The 19,841-nt window shown below is 43.8% G+C and overlaps 2 pseudogenes across 2 annotated transcripts; both read right to left on the bottom strand.

Annotated features, from left to right (window-relative positions):
• Positions 1 to 2,738: 2,738 nt before the first annotated feature.
• Positions 2,739 to 4,799, bottom strand: LOC128571785 (serine/threonine-protein phosphatase 2A 56 kDa regulatory subunit beta isoform-like; annotated as a pseudogene). Its single transcript, XR_008375972.1, has one exon. The product of XR_008375972.1 is annotated as a serine/threonine-protein phosphatase 2A 56 kDa regulatory subunit beta isoform-like (transcript).
• A 3,250-nt stretch (positions 4,800 to 8,049) lies between these two features.
• Positions 8,050 to 9,738, bottom strand: LOC128571798 (dnaJ homolog subfamily B member 12-like; annotated as a pseudogene). Its single transcript, XR_008375977.1, has one exon. The product of XR_008375977.1 is annotated as a dnaJ homolog subfamily B member 12-like (transcript).
• Positions 9,739 to 19,841: the final 10,103 nt, after the last annotated feature.

The following is a 19,841-nucleotide window of genomic DNA, read 5'->3' as shown; positions in this document are numbered from 1 at the left end:
ACAAAACTTATGCTTGGAGAATGTATAAAATTTGAAATCGTATAAATTAAATTCAGATTTAGAAATCTTATGTATTTTTTCCTTATAATTTTTTTATTATGGAAAATTTTCAAAACTTTTCTAACCAGAAGTAGAAACACCAGTATAACAAGCTTACATGTACCAAAGTTTAGCGCTTTTTTTTGTTAAATGCCTACTATATACTTCATTTTATTTTATATTATTGTTTCAGGTTAATTTGAAAGTACAGAGAATTAGGTTACAATGTTTGCATTTGTTAGGTAGAGTTCCTCTTATAATTTGTCCTGCCCCCAAGAGGTGTGCCATACACCCTAACATTGTGCCCATTAAGTGGGAGCACAGCTATCCCCCTCCCTCTTCTCTTATCTCCACTCCCTCATCCCCCTGCCACCCACCTTGAATTGATTTAATTTTTCCCTTACTTAGGCATGTATTAAATCATCTGCTGGCTTCATATTAGTATTGAGTACATTGGATTCTTGCTCCACCATTCTTGTGATACTTTACTAAGAATGTGTTTCAACTCCATCCAGGTTAATACAAAAGAGGTAAATTCACCATCTTTTCTAATGGCTGAATAGTATTCCATGGCATACATATACCACAGCTTGTTAATCCATTCCTAGTTTGGTGGGCAGTTAGGCTGTTTCAACATTTTGGCGATTGTAAATTGAACTGCAATAAAAAAAATCTAGTGCAAATGTCCTTATGATAAAAAGATTTGTTTTTTTCTGAGTAGATGCCCAGTAATGGGATTGCAGGATCAAACGGGGGTGGGGGTGGGGGTTCTAATTTGAGTTCTTTGAGGATTCTTCATACTTCCAAAAAGATTGTATTAGTTGGCAGTCCCACCAACAGAGTAAAAGTGTTCCCTTCTCTCTACATTTACACCAGCATCTCTGCAACTTTGAGACTTTGTGATATGGGCTAATCTTACTGCGGTTAGGTGATAAACTCAGGCTGGTTTTGATTTGCATTTCTCTGATGATCAGAAACAATGAACACTTTTTCAAATGTTCAAATGTTTGTCAGCCATTCATCTGTCTTCCTCAGAGAAGGTTCTGTTCACGCATCTTGCCTAGTGGTAGATGGGATTGCTTGCTCCCTTTTGTTGATTAATTTGAGTTCTCTATAGAATGTAGTTATCAACCCTTTGTCAGACTCATACCATGCAAATATCTTTTCTATTCTGAAGGTTGTCTTTCTGTTTTACTTGTTGTGTCCTTAGCTGTGCAGAGCTTTTAGGCTTAATTAAGTCCCATTTATTTTTTTGTTGTTGTTGTGGTTGCTGCTGAAGTCATCATCAAATCTTTCCCTAGTTCAATATCCTCAAGAGTTTTTCCACACTTTCTTCTAGGATTTTTACTGTTTCATATATTAGATTTATCCATCTTGAGCCAATTTTTGTAAGTGGTAAAAGGTGTGGGTCCAGTTTCAGTCTTTTACATGTGGTTATCGAGTTCTCCCAGCACCATTTGTTGAATACGGATTCTTTTCCCCACTGTATGCTTTTGTTTGATTTATCAAAGATCAGATGGCAACTAGAGACTGGTTTCATCTCTTGGTTTTCTATTTGGTTCCAAATGTCTGTCTCTATTTTTGTGCCAATACCATGCTGTTTTTATCACTGTGGACTTGTAACATAATTTGAAGTCTAGTAGAGTGATGCCTCCAGTCTTGTTTTTATTACTAGGAATAGCCTTGATTATATGGATTTTTTTTGGCTTCAATACAAAACAAAGTACTATTTTTTCCATTTCTTTAATGTTTAAAGTTAGTATTTTAATGGGACTTGCATTGAATCTGTGGATTACTTTGGGTAGAATAGACATTTTAACAATGTTGATTCTTCCCAGCCAAAAGCATGATATATTCTTCCATTTGTCAGAGTCTTCAGTTATTTCTTTTCTTAGGGTTTCATAATTCTCTCCGTAGAGATCACTCAGGTCTTTTATTAGGTATATTCCTAATATTTCATTTTCTTTGAAGCTATTGTGAAGGGAATTGTGTCTTTTATTTGCTTCTCAACATGGCTGTTACTGACATATACAAAGGCTACTGATTTCTGGAGATTGATTTTATACCCTAAGATGTTTCTGTATTTCTTGATCATTTCTGGGAGTTTTTCAGTTGAGTTTCTGGAGTTTTCTAAGTATAAAATCGTGTCCTCAGGGAGGCTCCTGTGGTTCAGTGGGTAGGGTGCTGGCCACATACACTGAGGCTGGCAGGTGACATCGGAGGGTTCTGCCCATTCCGCATTCTGGGCGGCTTTGTTGGGAGGCTATATGGCTGCTCCCTGATGCTGCTTCCATGTGGGAGGTGCCATCTTGAGAGTCAGTTTAGCTTCTTTATTCAACCTTAAAATGCTGCTATTCTTGGAAAACTATATATTTTCACAACTTCATCTATAAACTAAAAAACATCACTCTCTGAAGGTGTCTAATTTCTGGAGCTATAGAAAGATAGCATATACAAGTACAAAATGATGTTTGATTATTTTCTTAACTCATTTCAGAAATGCTTAAATTTTTTTTTTTTTTAGTTTCTCTCTTTTATTAAGTCTACCCCCCAGCCAGGGGAAGGGGGATAGACCATTATTACTGTGACTCTTATCCCAGGACACTGTGAATCTTTTTTTGCCTGTGCCCTCACCTCTCCCCCTGCCCAATAAATAAAAAGGGGACCAGGAAGTATAGGGCAAGAGGGGGGAGGGAAGGAGAATGCCCCAGGCCCAGGACAATATCTGTGTTGAGGGTGAGCTGGGCGAGAATAAATAGACCATGGACTCCATGGTGGGGATAAGGAAGGACCTCGAGCGGGCCCGAGGCAAGGGCAGGTGAAGCACTGAGTGTCCTTGCCCTAGGCTGGGAGCAGGGGCTAGGAGCCTGCCTGCAGCCTGGAGTCCAGCTTTGCAGGGTAGGGAAAGATCCCTGATGGCAGCTTTCTGGTCAAGCTTGCCCTGATCAAGTCCTGCCACAAAGCCCTGAGAGTTCTGTTGCCAAGACCACCATCTTCTTTCCTTGTCTCCCCCCAGTGAAAGCTAGGCTGGGCGGGGAGTCCTCAGAATCCACTCTGGTAAGGCCTGCAGGAAGTGTGTGTCTCTCTGGGCCCCTGGGCAGGTGAAGGGATGGAGGGACTGGTGGCTCTGGGTTTAGCTTCTCCCTTTCCAGGTGGCTTTCTAGCTCTGACCCCCACTGGTGGCCACCTGGGGTGTAAGCCACTGGATGGGGGCCTCCCTGGCCCCCTGAGTTCCCTGTAGCCAGCGTAGCCGCAGCTCCTCCAGACCTTGCCACAGCTCCTGGCGCTCCCGGGCCTTCTGCTGCTCCTGCTGCTTTTCCAGCTTGTAGGAGGCTGTGAGTTCATCAAACAGCTTTCCATTCATCTCCATGAACGTCTTGAGCACATTGTAGATCAGAGATACGATGGTTTGATTCCAGTGCTCCTTGGAGACTTGATAGAGGGTCCCAAACACAGCAGGCAGCACAGTGTGGCAGTTGTCCTCAATGAGGCTCAGGATATACTCATTGTTCCAGAAATACGGAGCCCGCTCTGCAACCTGGAAATGGGGACTGGAAACACAGCGAGCCACCTGCTTAAAGAGAGGCTCCTGGATCTTCACAAACTGGGAAGGCTCGATGACATCAAGAATCTCTTCCATCTCTCCCAGAAACATCACCTCCTTCTGGGTGCAGGTTTTTGGCCAGTACTTGAGCAGCCCCCGGATCACATGCTCTGTCAAGGTGGCATCCTTCTCCAGGAACTGCACTACACAGTATGCCAGCTGGGCGTGAAAGACAGACAGCGACCTGACGGAATGCAGGGGAATCAGGACGCGAACCAGGAACTGCTTGTGCTCAGTCTTCAAGGGCAGTGCAAAGCCATTGATGATGCTTCCTAAGATCTCCAGCAACTCAGCCACGCCATTGAACTGCTCGAATTCATAGATGAACCGGAGGAAGATGTGATTGCACTGTTTGCGGATATAGGCCCGGAGACCCAGGAACTTGCCATAGACCGGGTGCAGGATAGTCTTGAGGTACTCAAGCTCCCTGGGGTCCTCACTATCAAACAGCTCCAGAAGCATCAGGACAAACTTTTGATCCACATATCTCTTGGCCACGGAGGGCTGGAAGTCTGGGCTCTCCAAGAAACGCAGAAAAAAACTCATATATGAGCTGCAGATGTGGACATGAAGGTTCGAGGTTGGGCTCATCCTCTTCAGGGTCAAATTCAGGGTTCTCGCTGGGTGGCAGAGTCCGGAAGACATTCACTGAGATCATGCGGATGATGTCTGGGTAGACAGGCTCAATGAGGACACCCCGGGTACTCCCCACACACTCCACCAGCTCACTGAGTGCTGCCCGCTTCACCTCCTTCCCCTTTAGGTCAGCTACACAGTCCAAGAAGTCAAACATCACCCCACATTGGGCCAGCTTCTGGCTCAGCAGCTCATGTACCTCAGAGGCTGGGACATCTTTGAGCAGGGGCAGTGGCTTATGTTCTTACTGGTTACTCTGATAGCGGAACAGAGAAGAGCTGTGAGAGCGCCGGGGACAGGCCCTGCGGAGGAACCCGCGGGAGAAGCCATTCACCTTGTCCGGCGGGGGCACAGGCGACAGCCCTGGGGAGGAGGGGCTTGTGGGGGTGCTCGCAGGGGGCAGCTTCGTCTCCATTGCTGACAGGCGGCAGGTCAAGCTTTCAGAGCCCCTGGGGTTCTCTCTGGGCCTGAAGGATGCTGGATGAGGCTGGGCAGACTAACTTGGGTCCATCATGTTGGAGTGGGGGGGGGGGGCTACAACCACAGTCCTGCCCCCCCCCCCAGGGCCTTCAGCAACTGCCCAGTCCTGGGGGGCAGGCAGGGTAGAAAAGAAGTCGGCTCGGGCCTCCTTGAGGGTTTAGGAGAGTCCAGTTAGGGTTTTCACCTTCTCTGAAATCCAGACTTTAGTCGCCGACCCCTTGAGGCTGCCCGTGGGACGGGCGCGGCGGTTCAGGGTTCCTTTGCAGCGGTTCCGGTCTGGGCGCTGGGACTGGGCGGCGGCGCTCCTGGGTTCCTTTCCGGGCTCCGGGGGGGGGGGGCTGGAGCATGCCCCCAGCTCAGTCCGGGGTTGGGGGCGGGCAAATGGCAGGCTCTACGCTGGCCCGGGCAGCAAGCGGACCTCCGCTGAAATCCAGGGACTCCGACCCAGTGCAGGGCAGTGCAGTAGGAACCACGGCTCGGTGCGCACCGGCACCCGCGGCCCAGCAGCTCAGGATGACATCCTGAAATGCTTAAAATTTTTAAATTATATTTCTTCAAAGATCGTTTATTGACCTTAACAATATGCATACCCGTGGTAAGCATGGGGAATGCCTGACCCTTGAATAAAGACCCTTCTGAGAAGCATCTTGAAAACCTTATTGAAAGTACCTAGTGGCTAAAAGAGACTAACTCAATTTGGTCAGGACGTATAGGGTCAGTATTTTTAGGGCTTAAGGAGTCAGAGGAGAAAACACAATAAAAATCAACAAGCAAATGTTCATAAAATCACAGTAAACTGTAAAAGTATACTAAAGCTAATCATCAGCAGTAGAGTTGCAGGAGCCACTTTGGAAAAAGAATGACCTTCCCTGAGATGGTGTGGGCTCTGGACAAGATGGCAGTGGCTGCATGGGAACCCCTGCCTCCTCCAGTAATGAACGCACACTTCAAAGGCAGTGGAGGAAGCCCCAGCCAGCGCTGATGCTAACAAGACTGGAGTGGACTGAAATGCCTTTTGAAAGTGATCAAATGATTTCTGTGGACTGCTTAGGAAGGGAAGCAAAGCAGTTTGACATTTTCCAAACACATGGGAAATAATTAATATTTTAGAAAAACTCCAGATTACAGAGTATAATAATATGAAAAAATGTATCCTCGTGCCAATTAATAGCTGTGTGAAATTGGACAAGTTACTTAAAGGTTTCCTCATGTGAAAATAGAGTTCCTTATAGTTATTCACTAAATCAACCACCCCAGTATGTAACGGATGTTCTCAGTGCTAGAGAACCAACAGATAAGGTCCCTCTTCTCATGAGACAGGCAGTCAACAAACAAATAATAAAGGAGGTCATTTTGGAGAGTAGTAGGTGCTCTGGACAAAATAAAATGATATGAAAGATCACGTGAATATGTGAGGAAAGACATTTCAGGCAGAGAGAATGTAAGTGCCAAGGTCCTGAGGCAGGAAGGAGCTTGGAGGATTTTCAAGAGGAGAAAAAAGGCCAATGTCGTTGCCACTCAGTGAGCAAGTTGGGGAGGATAGGGGGGTTAAGTGATGAGGTTTGAGGAGTGGGGAAGGGGTAAGTCTTCTAGAGCAGTGCAAAGGGGTTGGAGTTCTTCCTCATTACAAGAGTAAGCTTTTGGGTGGGTTTTGTGCAAGGAATGGCATGCTCTCAGGTGCATGATTGGGCAGTTGTCTGGCTGCCCAGTGAAAAGTGGACAGAAGGGAGCTAAGAATAGCTGGAAGGAGACCAGTTAGAAGGCTAACTCAGTCCTCCATCCAAGCAAGATAAGAAGGTGGCCTGCTCTGTGATGGAGAGTGGACCCGAATGAACTCTTGGATAGATTGAATATGGAGGGGGGGATGTGAAAGAGGAAGGATTATAATATTGACCCCATGAGGTCCTGTGAACATGAAATGAGACAATGCATGTAAAGTTAACACATGGTACCTAGTTCAAGTAATGGTATTGAGATGACCATGACATTGATAATGATTAAGGTGAGTAACAGGAGAAGGAAGAAGGGGCTGTGACTCACCCTGACCTTGAGACCAAAAGCAAAGCAGCCATAAACCTTTTGACTTGTCTTTAGGGTGGCAAAAGTGTGACCAAGTCTAGAAAATAGGAAAATTCTATACTAAATTTGAGAATGAAGAATATTGGAACATTGAATTTTGTCAAATGCTTTTTCTACTTCTTGTGAGATGATCATATGATTTTTATCTTTCATTCTGTTGATGTGGTGTATCATATTTATTGATTTATATATGTTGAACCATCCTCGTATACCAGGGATTAATCCCACCTAATCACGTTCAATGGTCTTTTAAATGTGCTGTTGAATTTGGTTTGCTAGTATTTTGTTAAGGATTTTTTTATTTATGTTCCCCAGGGATATTGACCTATAATTTTCTGTTCTTCTAATTTCCTTATCTGGCTTTAGTGTGAGGGTAATGCTGGCCTCACATGAAATGAATTTGAAAGTGTTCCTTTATCTTCAAGTTTTCAGAAGTGTTTCAGAAGGATTGGTATTAATTCTTTAAATGCTTGGTAGAATTCACTAGTGAAGCTGTCTAGTCCTGGGATTTTGTTGTTGTTATTTTGGAGAACTTTATGATTCCTGATTCCATCTCCTTACTAATTATTGCTCTGCTCAGATTTTCTATTTCTTCATGATTCAACCAATATCAACCAAAGATTGTATGTTTCTAGGAATTTATCCATTTCTTCTAGGTTATCCAATTTATTAGCATATAATTGTTTATGTTCATAGTAGACTCTCTGTGTTTTTGTGGTATATGTGGTATCTCCTCTTTCATTTGCACATTTATTTCTTTCAGTCCCCTCCCTTTCATCCTTGATTAGTTCAGCTAAAAAGTTGTCAATGTTTTTCTCTTTACAGAAAACCCACTCTTAGTTTCATCAGTCTTTTCTATTGTATTATATTCTTTATTTTCTTATTTCTGTTCTAATATTTATTATAAAAACTCTCAACAAATTATATATAAAAGAAACACACCTCAACATAATAAAAACCATGTTTGACAACCCAACAGTTAATATATTCAATGTTTAAAAGCTGAAAGCTTTTCCCCTGTAATATGGAACCAGAAAAGAACTAGGGTGTTGAATATGCCACATGGATTCAACACAGTACTGGCAATCCTAGCCAGAGCAATTAGACAAAAAAAAAAAAAAAGAAAAGAAAAGAAATAAAAAGCATCCAGATTGGAAAGGAATAAGTTAAATTATCTCTGTTTGAAGATGACATACTCTTTTTTTTTTTTTAGTTTAAAAAGTCAACTATATATATCTTTATATATGTCTATTTACATATAAATATATATATATACATATACACGCATCTATAAATTACATTCCGTGGAGAATTCTTTCCTCCTCCGCTCTGTCCTTGGCCAACGCCTCTGGCTTCTCCTGAGAGGTGACTGGTGGTGGCTCCTGGGAGGGGGAGGAAAGGCTTGGGCAACTCCTCCCCCAGCCCTTCCCACAGACATTTGCTGCAAGTTTTACATTCTACTTTCGTTGCCATGGTTTCTGTATCCTAGGAGAGAGCCGATGTGGAGCCTCTGCCAGCCCAGGGAGGGAGGAAGCAGCCCCGCGGCAGGTTTTCTGACTGTCCTAAGAGCTTTCTGCATTTACTGGGTGAGAGAGAGGGCAGTTGTGCGGGCGTTTGGCCTCCAATTCCATTTTAATTTTTTTTCTTTGTATGTCTTTCCTTAACTACACAGTCCATCACCTTGGCTCAGTGCTTGTCACCAAAAATTCTCCAGGGATTTCATAGTCTCGGTGGCATGGCTGGCCCAGGACTATCCATGCAGGGAGGCCTGCACCTCTGACAGTCCCATCTTCTGTGCTTGGAGTGCCCATCTTCTGTGCTTTGTGGTACATATCTGTGTCACCAAAGTAGCGGGCCCGGTACAACAAGCCTTCCTTCTGCTGCTTCTCCTTCCAGCAGTTGTTTCGAAGGTTGGCAATGTAATCATCTTCCACGTTCCGTTCAACTGTTTTTAGGCTGGAGCCTGTGTACTCCTCAGAGAAACTGTCTGCCACATAGTAGACGACACTCAGGTGGTCAGTGACTCGCCTGTGGACATGGCCCACTGATGGTCTTGGGCTCAGACTGTAGGGAGGACTGGAGACCATGAGCTGGCTGAGAGCCGACACGAGGATCGGGATGAGGATGGGCATCAGCTGAACAAACACCCCCAGCCCACCGTCACCCTGGTTGTCCCTGCGGTCCTGCCTTTGCTGGTAGGTATAGCGCATGCGACCGTTGCTGTAGATGTGGACGTTACTAGAAGGGAAGCCACCTCCAAAGAACATGTTGAAGAGGTCTTCAGGAGAAATGTCAGCCTCAAAGCCACGGTGGAAGTCCCCGTGCCCATGGCCATGCCGGGCTCCCTGGCTCTTGTCATCACCAACTGGTCATATTGCTTCCTTTTCTCTGGGTAGCTAAGTACCGCATATGCTGTGCCAATGGCTTTGAAAGCTTCAGTGGCACCAGGAGCACGGTTCTTGTCCGGGTGGAATTTGAGGGCCAATTTGAGGTAAGCCTTCTTCAGGTCCTCATCTGAGGCTCCTCTGCTCACCCCCAGGATCTCGTAGTAATCTTTACATGGCTTGACCCTTTTCACAGCTGCCACTTGTTCCACAGTGTAGCCTTTACTGCTCTCTCCTCCTCCAGCTTCACCGTTGGCCGAGGGGGCATCAGTCCCACCTGCCTTCCTATGAGTGGTGTGGGTTGTGTCTGTGGGTTGGGGCTGGTCACTGGCAGTCTGTGGTTTCTGGTTGAGGGACTCGATCAGGGCGCGAACTCGCGGTGTTGGGTACAGTCGCTGTGCCTTCTCCAGGAAGCAGGGCGCCCGGTCGGGCTGGTTGCTCTGGATGGCCTTGAGAGCAATGCTAATACAGCACTCGGCTTCATCCTTGTTGGATTCCATGGCGGAACCACAGCGCGGAACCGAAGATGACATACTCTTTTTTTTTTTTTTTTTTTTTTTTTGGTTTTTGGCCGGGGCTGGGTTTGAACCCGCCACCTCCAGCATATGGGACCGGCGCCCTACCCCTTGAGCCACAGGTGCCGCCCGATGACATACTCTTATATGCAAAAAAACCCCAAAGACTCTGTTAAAACACCTGTTAGAACTAATAACTTCAGTAAAGTTTCAGGGTACAAAATTAACATACAAAAATCAATTGTGTTTCTATACACTAACAATGACCTATTTGTATAAGAAATTAAGAAAGCAATCTCTCTTATAATGGCATCAAAAGAATAAAATACTCAGAAATAAATTTAACCAAGGAGGTGAAAGATCTGTAAATTATAAGAAAATTATAAGACATTATATACCAAAAATTATAAGTCATTAATGAAAAGAAATTGAAGAAAACATAAATAAATGGAAAGTTTTCCTGTGTTCATGGATTTCAAGAATTAATATTACTTAAATGCCCATACTACTTAAAGTGGTCTAGAGAGTCAATGCAGCCCCTATCAAAATTTCAATGGAACTTTTTACAGATATAGAGAAAATAGTCTGAGAATTGGTATAGAACCACAAAAGACCCTGAATAGCCAAAGCAATCTTGAGAAAAACAAAGCTGAAGGCATCAAACTTCCTGATTTCAAACTGTAAACAAAGCAGTATCACATGGTATGAAAGCAGACACACAAGCCAATGGACCAAGACACAGGGCCCACGCTGAACGCCAAGAAGATGGCAAACAGGAAGTGGGAACTGTACTGCTTTGCTAGGGCTGCCTTAGACTGGGTGACTTAAACAACAGAAATTGATTGTCTCACAGTTCTGGAGGCTGGAAGTCCAAGATCAAGGTGTCAGCAGGATTGAGAGGGTTGAGTCCTTTCTGAAGGCTGAGAAGGGGAAATAGCCCTGTGCTCTCCCCTGTCTTCTGGTGGTTTGCTGGCAATCCTTGGTGTCCCTTGGCTTATAGAAGCATCACCCTGCCTCTGCCTTCACCTTCACACTGTGTTCTCCCTGTGTGTGTGTGTCCGTGTCCAGATTTTTCCTTTTTTAGGAGGACACCAGTGACTTTGGATTAAAGCCCACCCTATGCCAGCAGGACCTCATTGTACTTTAACTAATTATTATCTACCTCAACTCCGTTTCCAAATAAAGTCACATTCTGAGGTACTGGGGGCTGGATCTTCAACATATTAATTCGAGGGGAACAATATCCAACCCAAAACTGGAACTAAGAGTCCAAAGAACTTACTGCGTACTGGGGACCATACCGGGGACTTCCCTAGATCTTATGGAGTGGTGGGGTTTGGGGAAAGCTTATTCTACAACAGACTTGCAGGGTAGTTCTCTGAATACACACACAGGTGCACATCCACATGCATGCATGCACACACACGCTGACCTATAATACAATACTGCATCTCCTCAAATCTGGGCTTGATTATTAGAATACATGTATTTTTTCTACTGGTAGAGAATGACCTGGTAAGTAAAGATGTGAGGGGAAAGTAGAGCTGAGAAGGAAATATGGAAAAAAAGAAAAAAGACAATGGTGAAGTTTGCTGAGTAGCTGTGGTGGAAAGGGGATACTTCATATGTGAATGATGCAGCATTGACGCTCATGTCCTTCCAGAGCAAACACATGGCATTTAGAGATGCTCTGCTGTTTGCAGCTCTCTGTAGATCCCTTCTTATCAGTTGAAGGTAAACAAGAATTGATTATGTTTTGACCCTCTGTTAGTCATTTTCCTAACCATAAAGTGAGTGTCCTACAAGTTCTCTGCACTCAATAGGAGACAGAACAAAGACACAAACAACCTGATTCAAAAATGGACAAAGGACTTGAATAGACATTTCTCCCAAGACAATATACAAACAGCAAATAAACACATGAAAAGATGTTCAAATGCAAATTAAAACCATGATGAGATACCACTTGACACCTATAAGGCTGGGTAGGTGAGAATCCACAATGGTGCAACTGCTATGGAAAGTGGCACACCAGGTCTTCAAAAATTAAAAATAGAATTACCATCTGATCCAGATTTCTAATTCTGGGTACATACCCAAAAGAATAAAAAACAGGGACTAGAACGCTGTATGTTATTGCAGCATTATTCACAATGGCCAAAGATGGAGGCAGCCCAAATGTTTGGGGGGATTGTTTGTTTGTTTTTGAGGTGGTCTCACTCTGTAACCCAGGCTAGAGGGCATGGTGTCGCAGCTCACAACAACCTCAAACTCCTGGATTCAAGCGATCCTCCTGCCTCAGCCTTCTGAGTACCTGGGACTATAGGCACCCACCACAACGCCTGGCTTGTTTTTCCATTTTTAATAGAGATGGGGTCTTGCTCTTGCTCAGGCTGATCTCTAACTCCTGAGCTCAAGCTCAAGGTCTCGAGCTCCTGTCTCTGCCTCCCAGAGTGCTAGGATTACATGTGTGAGCCCATGCAGCTGGCCTCCCAAGTGTTTGTCGATAGATGAATAGATAAGCAAAATGTGGCACATATATACAGAGGGAACATTATGCGACCTTAAAAAGGAAAGAAACTCTGATGCTTGCTACAACATGGGAAACCTTGAAGACTTTATGTGAACTGAAATAACCAGTTACAAAAGGGCAAATAGTGTATGATTTCACTCAAAGAGTTACGTAGAATAGTCATAGAGACAGAAGGTAGAATGGTGGTTGCCAGGGGCTAGTGTGAGAGGTTAGTGTAGAGTTATTTTTTGTTGGGGACAAAGTTTCCATTTGGGAAAATACAAAAGTTCTGGAGATAGATGATAGTGATGGTTGCATAATTATGTGGGGGTACTTAGTGCAGTTAAATTACACACTTAAAAATCATTACAATGTTACATTTTTAGTTATGTATATTTAACCACACTTTTTTGGATCTTTTTTTTTTTTTTTTTGTAGAGACAGAGTCTCACTTTATGGCCCTCGGTAGAGTGCCGTGGCCTCACATAGCTCACAGCAACCTCTAGCTCCTGGGCTTAAGTGATTCTCTTGCCTCAGCCTCCCGAGCAGCCGGGACTACAGGCGCCCGCCACAACGCCTGGCTATTTTTTGGTTGCAGTTTGGCCGGGGCCGGGTTTGAACCCGCCACCCTCAGTATATGGGGCCTGCGCCTTACTGACTGAGCCACAGGCGCCGCCTTTAACCACACTTTTTTAAAAAAGGAAGTAGGAAGTATGGTCCCAGCCTTAGAATTGTTGTGTTTGTGAGTAGTGCATGCGTTATTTGTCAGGGTTTGACTGTATTGTGGGCTTTTCTTCACTCTCCAAATTAAAACCCATAAAATTGAAAATATTAAACTCCTATATTAAGAAGAATCCAGTCACCATTTGGAGGAATAAAGAATGAGTGTGTTAGCTTTGATTAGAAGAGAATGAGGGTTATCTAAGCATGTATATAGATGTATCCATAAAACAGAGTTGTGCTATAATTACTTGTCTGAATGTGTGATACAGACAGATCTTCCTTAAAGCCATGAATATTATTGCTTTGATGAGAGTATGAGAGTGCCTATGTAGTGAAAACCTAAGATAAAATTTAAAGCTGAAATTTTCTGTGCATGGGTGAGAACTTTCCTGGAAGCAGCATTAAAAGACCTTGCTGCGTTATCTTAGCAATTTTCAAATACTGCCAGGAAAAGGAGACAGGAGCCTCCTTTTATAGATAAATTGCTGGAGGCCAGGGAGTTCATGGAGGAGAAAAGGAAGCAGGGTTGAGTTGAGGGAGAGAGAAGTTGAGCTGTGAATGCAGTCAAAGAGAGGCCTTGGTCCATCTCAAGGAGTGCTGAAGCTGAAATGGCCCTACAGAGTTGTCCCAAATCAAGGGAAAATGGACAGGCCCTTGTCCCTGGCCAGTCACTGGATATGGGCCACTGCAGGAGAAGAGGTGACCATGGATGGGACAACTCTTTTCAACTCAGGGCAATTTCTGGAAGGGACTGCACCGACTCTCATCCGCCACCAACACTCTTGGCCACCAGGGGAATGACAGCCCCTCTGCTCTGGCTTATATCCACAGAACAAAATGAAAAATGAAACAGACAAGCTTCTTCTGTTTACAATCTAGTGGGGGTGGAAGATTCAGACAATAAAAATAAACACACAAAACAGAATAAATAATATAGTATGTTAGAAAGTGATAGATGCTTCTTTTAAGGTAAAGAATAAAGAAAAAGGAGCTGGGCTGTGCGAGGGTGGGGCAGGGTGCGGTTGTTTTTTTTGTTTGTTTGTTTGTTTGTTTCTTTTTTAATCATTAAGTGTTTTTGTACAAAAAGTGGTGTTCTTTTGTTTTCACTTTAAAACACCAGGGTGTTGGGGGAGAGATGCAAGAAATAACAAAAAAGATGCTTTTATAACATTTTCCCTGTTTAGAAAGAAGAAAAATCATTCCAATAGTAAAGTCCAAAGATGAAATAATTTCATTTTCTTCTCTGAAGGCTTATAAAAGGCCCCCTGTCTATTATTTCCATCCCTCTTTTGTGTCCAGTGGAGCCATGTTACTCTTCAGTGGCCCAGGGGTTCACTATCAAAGAAAGATCAGCCCAGGTTTCTGGGCACATGGCCTGAACAGAAAGATGGAAGCATCAGAGGATTAAAAACCTTTCTCCACAGAAATGTGGGCAAGAAGATACTTCCCTGAGCCAGCAGAAGGGACAGGTGCAGCAGCATTCCACACCCAAAGCAGAGAACAGCAAAACTCTAGATGTCCCACATCTGCTTCCATTCCCTTTCCAGAAGATTAAAAAAAAAAAAAAAAAAAAAAACCACATGCCTGCGAAGAAAGTGCAACATGTTTAGAAATGCTGGTAGCAGGAAATGGGAATAAGAAAATTTTGCCAGCTTTTACTACAAATGAGAGAAAAAAAAATCAAGAAGATGCCATCACTGCATAGTAAATAGACTTCTCTTGGTATCAGAAGGTACAAGTAAAATAGGTATAATGGGCAAAAGGGGGCAGCAGGTTTCCTGGCCCTTTGTTTTTTTAACACATTTTCACAAGTTTTTGAGACACTGGATTTCTTTAATTAAAACAAAAAGGCAAAGAAGTATTATTTATACAGGTTTGATTGCTTTCATGTTATTACTCTGCACCCTACAGTAGTCTCCATGAGAATCTGGTAAATTTCTTGCTGCTTGGAATTACTTTGCAGTGATTACTTGGTTATAATCCATGTACTCCCATTTGTTCTGAGCCTGAAGATATTTTAGACTTGCTTCTCCCACCTCTGGGATTAGGAAAGGAAAAGTGTGAAATATCCCAACTACAGGATTACAAGATACCATCACATCACTTGTTGGCATTGGAGTAACTTTATAGCTGGACTTGGGGCCCTACATTGTGGGCTTGTGGTTAACAGTCCACAGAGCCAAAATGCCTACTCCAGTTTATTAGAGAAGTTGAACTGACCTCCTTTGCTAACGGAGTTCCGGAAAAGAGAAGTCTATTTACTATGCAGGGTGCGGTCATTAATAGGGTCATCAGGGTAGACCTCACTGAGAGGTGTGGGGCTCAGGAAATAGTCCTCCAAGATGAAGGCCTCCAGAGCAAAAGTTCTTCTCTAACTTGGGTCTTCCTGCCTTTCAGCCCCATTCTTCCCTGAACCTAGTCATAGAAACTAGCATTCCTCTTCCCTAAGGCAGGTCATAAAAGCCAGTCCCTTTTCCCTGAAAGCCAATTATAAAACCTGAAATTATTCTGTGTAAAAACTGGCCATAAAAAAATTATCCCATCTACCTGGTCTGCCTGTAGGTCATAAGAGTCCCATTCTAGTGAGGGTCCTGTCCTGCGTGCAGATGGAAGGAATGTAGCTCAGAGGGGCCAACAAGAGTACAGACAAACAGGTGGAGCTGGGCCTCCCCACTCAGTTTATTAGCATTAGACCATGTTCTTTTTGCCCAATCATATTTCTTTCTTTCTTTTTTTTTTTTTTTTGAGACAGTAGAGTGTTGTGGCGTCATAGCTCACAGCAACCTCAAACTCTTGGGCTTAAGCGATTCTCTTGCCTCAGCCTTCCAAGTAGCTAGGACTACAGGCACTCGCCACAATGCCTGGCTATTTTTTGGTTGCAGTTGTCATTGTTATTTAGCAGGCCCAGGCTGGTTCGAACCTGCCAGCCTTGGTGTATGTGGCCGGCACCCTACTCACTGAGCTATGGACACCAAGCCTGCCCAACCATATTTCCATACAGCTGTCCATATATTGTTGAACCTAAGCATTAAAATGGACATTATCCCTATATCTTTGGATCTTCATTCCGAAGGGTCTCATGTATACATGTTAAATAAAATTGTATGCCTTTTTAAAATAAATTAATCAATCTCCCTATGTCAGTGACTTTCAATGAATCTTTAGGCGGTCAAGGGCTTTGATCCCTATAGAGGCAACATCTGAACAAAGCCTGGTAAGGAAGTTAGTGCCAAAAAAAATCTAGGAGAAGCACGTTCCAGGCAGGGAAAACAGCCAGTGCATAGATCCCGAGGTGTGTTCCAGGAGCAGCAAGAAAGGCCTTGTGAGTTGAACTGATCAAAGAAGAGAGCAGAGTGAGAGGAGGTCAGGGGTGACCAGATAGAGCACCTTGCCAGCAACCATTAGGACTTTAGAGAAACGTGGGCCACTGCAAACATTTGGGCAAGGATTGATCACAATGATTAACATGATCTGGTACAGCTGTCCCCAACCTCTTGCCACAAAGAATCAGAATTATGGAAGTCAAGTTTTCCATAGACGGGGGATGTAGGGGGGAGTGTTTTGATATGAGTCTGCAAGAAATTGATTTATTATGGTCTCTGGGCTGTCAAACCTCTCTACTAATGATAATCTGTATTTGCAGCATCTCTTCAGAACTAGCATCACCTTGGATCATCAGGCATTAGATTCTCATAAGGACTGTGCAACCTAGATCCCTCCCATGCTCAGTATATAGTAGAGTTTGTGCTCCTATGGGAATCTAATGCTGCTGGATCTGACAGTGGAGCTCAGGTGGTGCTGCCAGTGATGGGGAACAGCTGTAAATACAAAGTTTTGCTTACTCATTTCACACTATTCACCTCCTGCTGTGCAGCCAGGTTCCTAACAGGCCATGGACCATTAGATCCATACCTGGGGGCTGGGAAGCACAGATCTAATATGTTTCAAATAAGAAGAGACAAAAGGGGGACAAGTTACCCTATGGAGATGTAATGGTGGCTTGAACCACATTGGGGAGGGTGAAAAGTCATCAGAATTTGTCCATATTTGAAGCTAGAGTGGATAGGAGAAAGAGACATGTATGGGTTTGTGGCCTGAGAAACTCGAGGGATAAAATAGCCATTTATAGATGTGAAGGAACAGATCCAGGAGGGAAATTTCCTTGAGAAATTCTGTTTCCAACATGTCAGATTGGAGGTGCTCCTGCAAGCAAAGGTGTCTAACAGGTGGTTGATCACGTGAGTCTGAAGAGCCCATCAAGGCAGTGAGCACAGATAGGGAGCAGAACCAGGGCTAGGCTGGAGTTTGAGAGGTCAAGGACGCAAGGAGGGACCCTGGGAGGATACTGAGAAGGAGCAGCCAGTGAGCTAGAAAGAAAATCAGAGCTTGTGGGCAACCAGAAGCAAAAGATTTTTAGACTACTGCCTTGCTGTGCGCATGTAGGTGATCAAGAAATGCTTGTAAATGGAACTGGCCCCTCAATAGCTCTTCTTCCAAAAAGGAAAGAAGAATACTGGCAATCACTAAACCCGGGGTGGGGGTTGGGCAGAAGCTGCTGCAAAATGGTCCTCCTGGGCTTTGTGCTCTTAGCTCTCTAAGCGGATTGATGAGCTTCAAGACCATCATCCCCTCAAGGTAAATGTCTTTACTGCTTCCCCCAGACACTCTGAATTCAATTAGTTTAATTAGAAAACAAGTAAAGAGGAATTATCTTAGTATAGCTTTGCTCTTGACAACTCAAAAAAAAATCCACTTCTTTGGTAGAAATCCACGTTTGCCTCTTTACTGACATATTCTAAGATAATAATGTGAATTTCCACTTTTTAGTAAAATGGTGGACTTCACTTATCCCATAGATCATGTTTTCCTTTTAGACTTTTTATATTTTAAATTTTTGATATAAGGTCTTGTTCTGTCATCCCAGGTGAAGTACAGTGGTGTCATCATAGCTCGCTGCCACCTCAAACTCCTGGGCTGAGGCAATCCTCCTGTCTCAGTCTCCCATTCAGCTTAGACTACAAATGAATGGCTAATATTTCTATTTTTAGTAGAGATGGGATCTTGCTTTTGCTCAGGCTAGTCTTAAATTCCTGACTTCAAGCGATCCTCCTTTTACAGCCTTCCAAAGTGTTGAATTACAGGTGTGAGCCACTGCCCTTGCCCTGGTTTGAATGATAATAATAAATACTTTCTCAGCTTGGTGCCCATAGCACAGTGGTTACAGCACCAGCCACATACACCTAGGCTGGCATGTTCGAACCCAGCCTGGGGCCAGCTAAACAACAATGACAACTGGAACAAAACAAACAAAAAAAAATAGCCAGGCTTTGTGGCAGGTGCCTGTAGTCACAGCTACTTGGGAGGTTGAGGCAAGAAACTTGCTTAAGCCCAAGAGTTTGAGATTCCTGTGAGCTGTGATGCCACGGCACTCTACCGAGGGCCACATAATGAGACTCTGTCTCAAAAAAAAAAAAAAAAGAGATTGCCCTGAGTTTAGTGTCTGCTAATTTCTATCATGAAAATATTCCCACTATGACTGGTTTCAAGCTACTAGTGGGAAACTTCTGAACTCAGAGCTGGGAAGAGAGGCTGCCCAAAGGTTCTCACAAGCCATGGGGGCTCGTTCCAGTACACCAATGGATAGGAATATCAAAATTCTATTGCCCAGGGAATTTGTTCCTGTATATATAAGCTAATTGGACTTTCATCAGTTGTAAAACCAAGCTCAGGACTGATGTAACTGGGTTGGTAAATGATGGGGGGCTAACATCATTCATTGTGTTTGTACGACAAATAACTTCATCCAGAATTCATGTGCAGAGTCGTTCTAACTACAAGCATGGGGCTGCTGAGTGTGAGAGCTTGGGAGTTCAGCATGGCAGTGGTAATGCTAGAGTGGCTCAATGAAAAGCCTGGGATCCTGGGCCTGCCATCCCGGCCTCTAGTCCGAGCTTTAATACAAATGCTTTGTCTCGCCTTGGGCAAATCACTTCTCTGAGCTCACACATTTTCACATCTTACACGTAAAAGTGGGGGCTAGAAATGAGAGGCTAGAACAGATAAACATCAAGGTTCCCCCCCCGTTTTTTTTTTTTTTTTTGCAGTTTTTGGCCAGGGCTGGGTTTGAACCCGCCACCTCTGGCATATGAGGCTGGCACCCTTTGAGCCACAGGCACCGCCCCCCCACTACATTTTTAATATATGGCCCTCTGAAATAATAGGAAGCTAAATGGGAGACTAGTTTTAAGTATTGTTGTCTCCAAAAATATCATAATTGGGAAACAAGGGGAATTCCAGAGAACAGACTTTTTGCTAATTGCTGAATGGTGGGTAGGGAGCTGTGGTCCCTATTTTTTTTTTTTTTTTATTGTTGGGGATTCATTGAGGGTACAATAAGCCAGGTTACACTGATTGCAATTGTTAGGTAAAGTCCCTCTCGCAATCATGTCTTGACCCCATAAAGTGTGACACACACCAAGGCCCCACCCTCCTCCCTCCTTCCCTTTTTCTGCTTCCCCCCCATAACCATAATTGTCATTAATTGTCCTCGTATGAAAATTGAGTACATAGGATTCATGCTTCTCCACAGTTCCCAAATGCCTTTCATGTCATCTTGTGGTGAGATTCAGGGTTTGCTTCCCTATGCTCATCTGAGCCAGAAATCCCTACAGGAGGCCCGTCTCTTCATTGGTTAATGGTATTTTAACCACAATGATGAGATGAGGTTATTATTCATTACAGTGTCTTTATATGAATACTTGTTTCAATTTAGGCTGAAAATATTAGAGAACATTCAGATTGTGATATTGATATAGTTAGGAAGTGTATGCATCATCTGGGTCAAGGCCATATATTTATGAAAGTGGCCA

Source organism: Nycticebus coucang, chromosome 19, assembly GCF_027406575.1.
Source record: "Nycticebus coucang isolate mNycCou1 chromosome 19, mNycCou1.pri, whole genome shotgun sequence".
NCBI classification, from domain to species: domain Eukaryota; kingdom Metazoa; phylum Chordata; class Mammalia; order Primates; family Lorisidae; genus Nycticebus; species Nycticebus coucang.
Note: the sequence above shows the minus strand (reverse complement) of the source record. Positions and strands in the feature narration are given on the sequence as shown.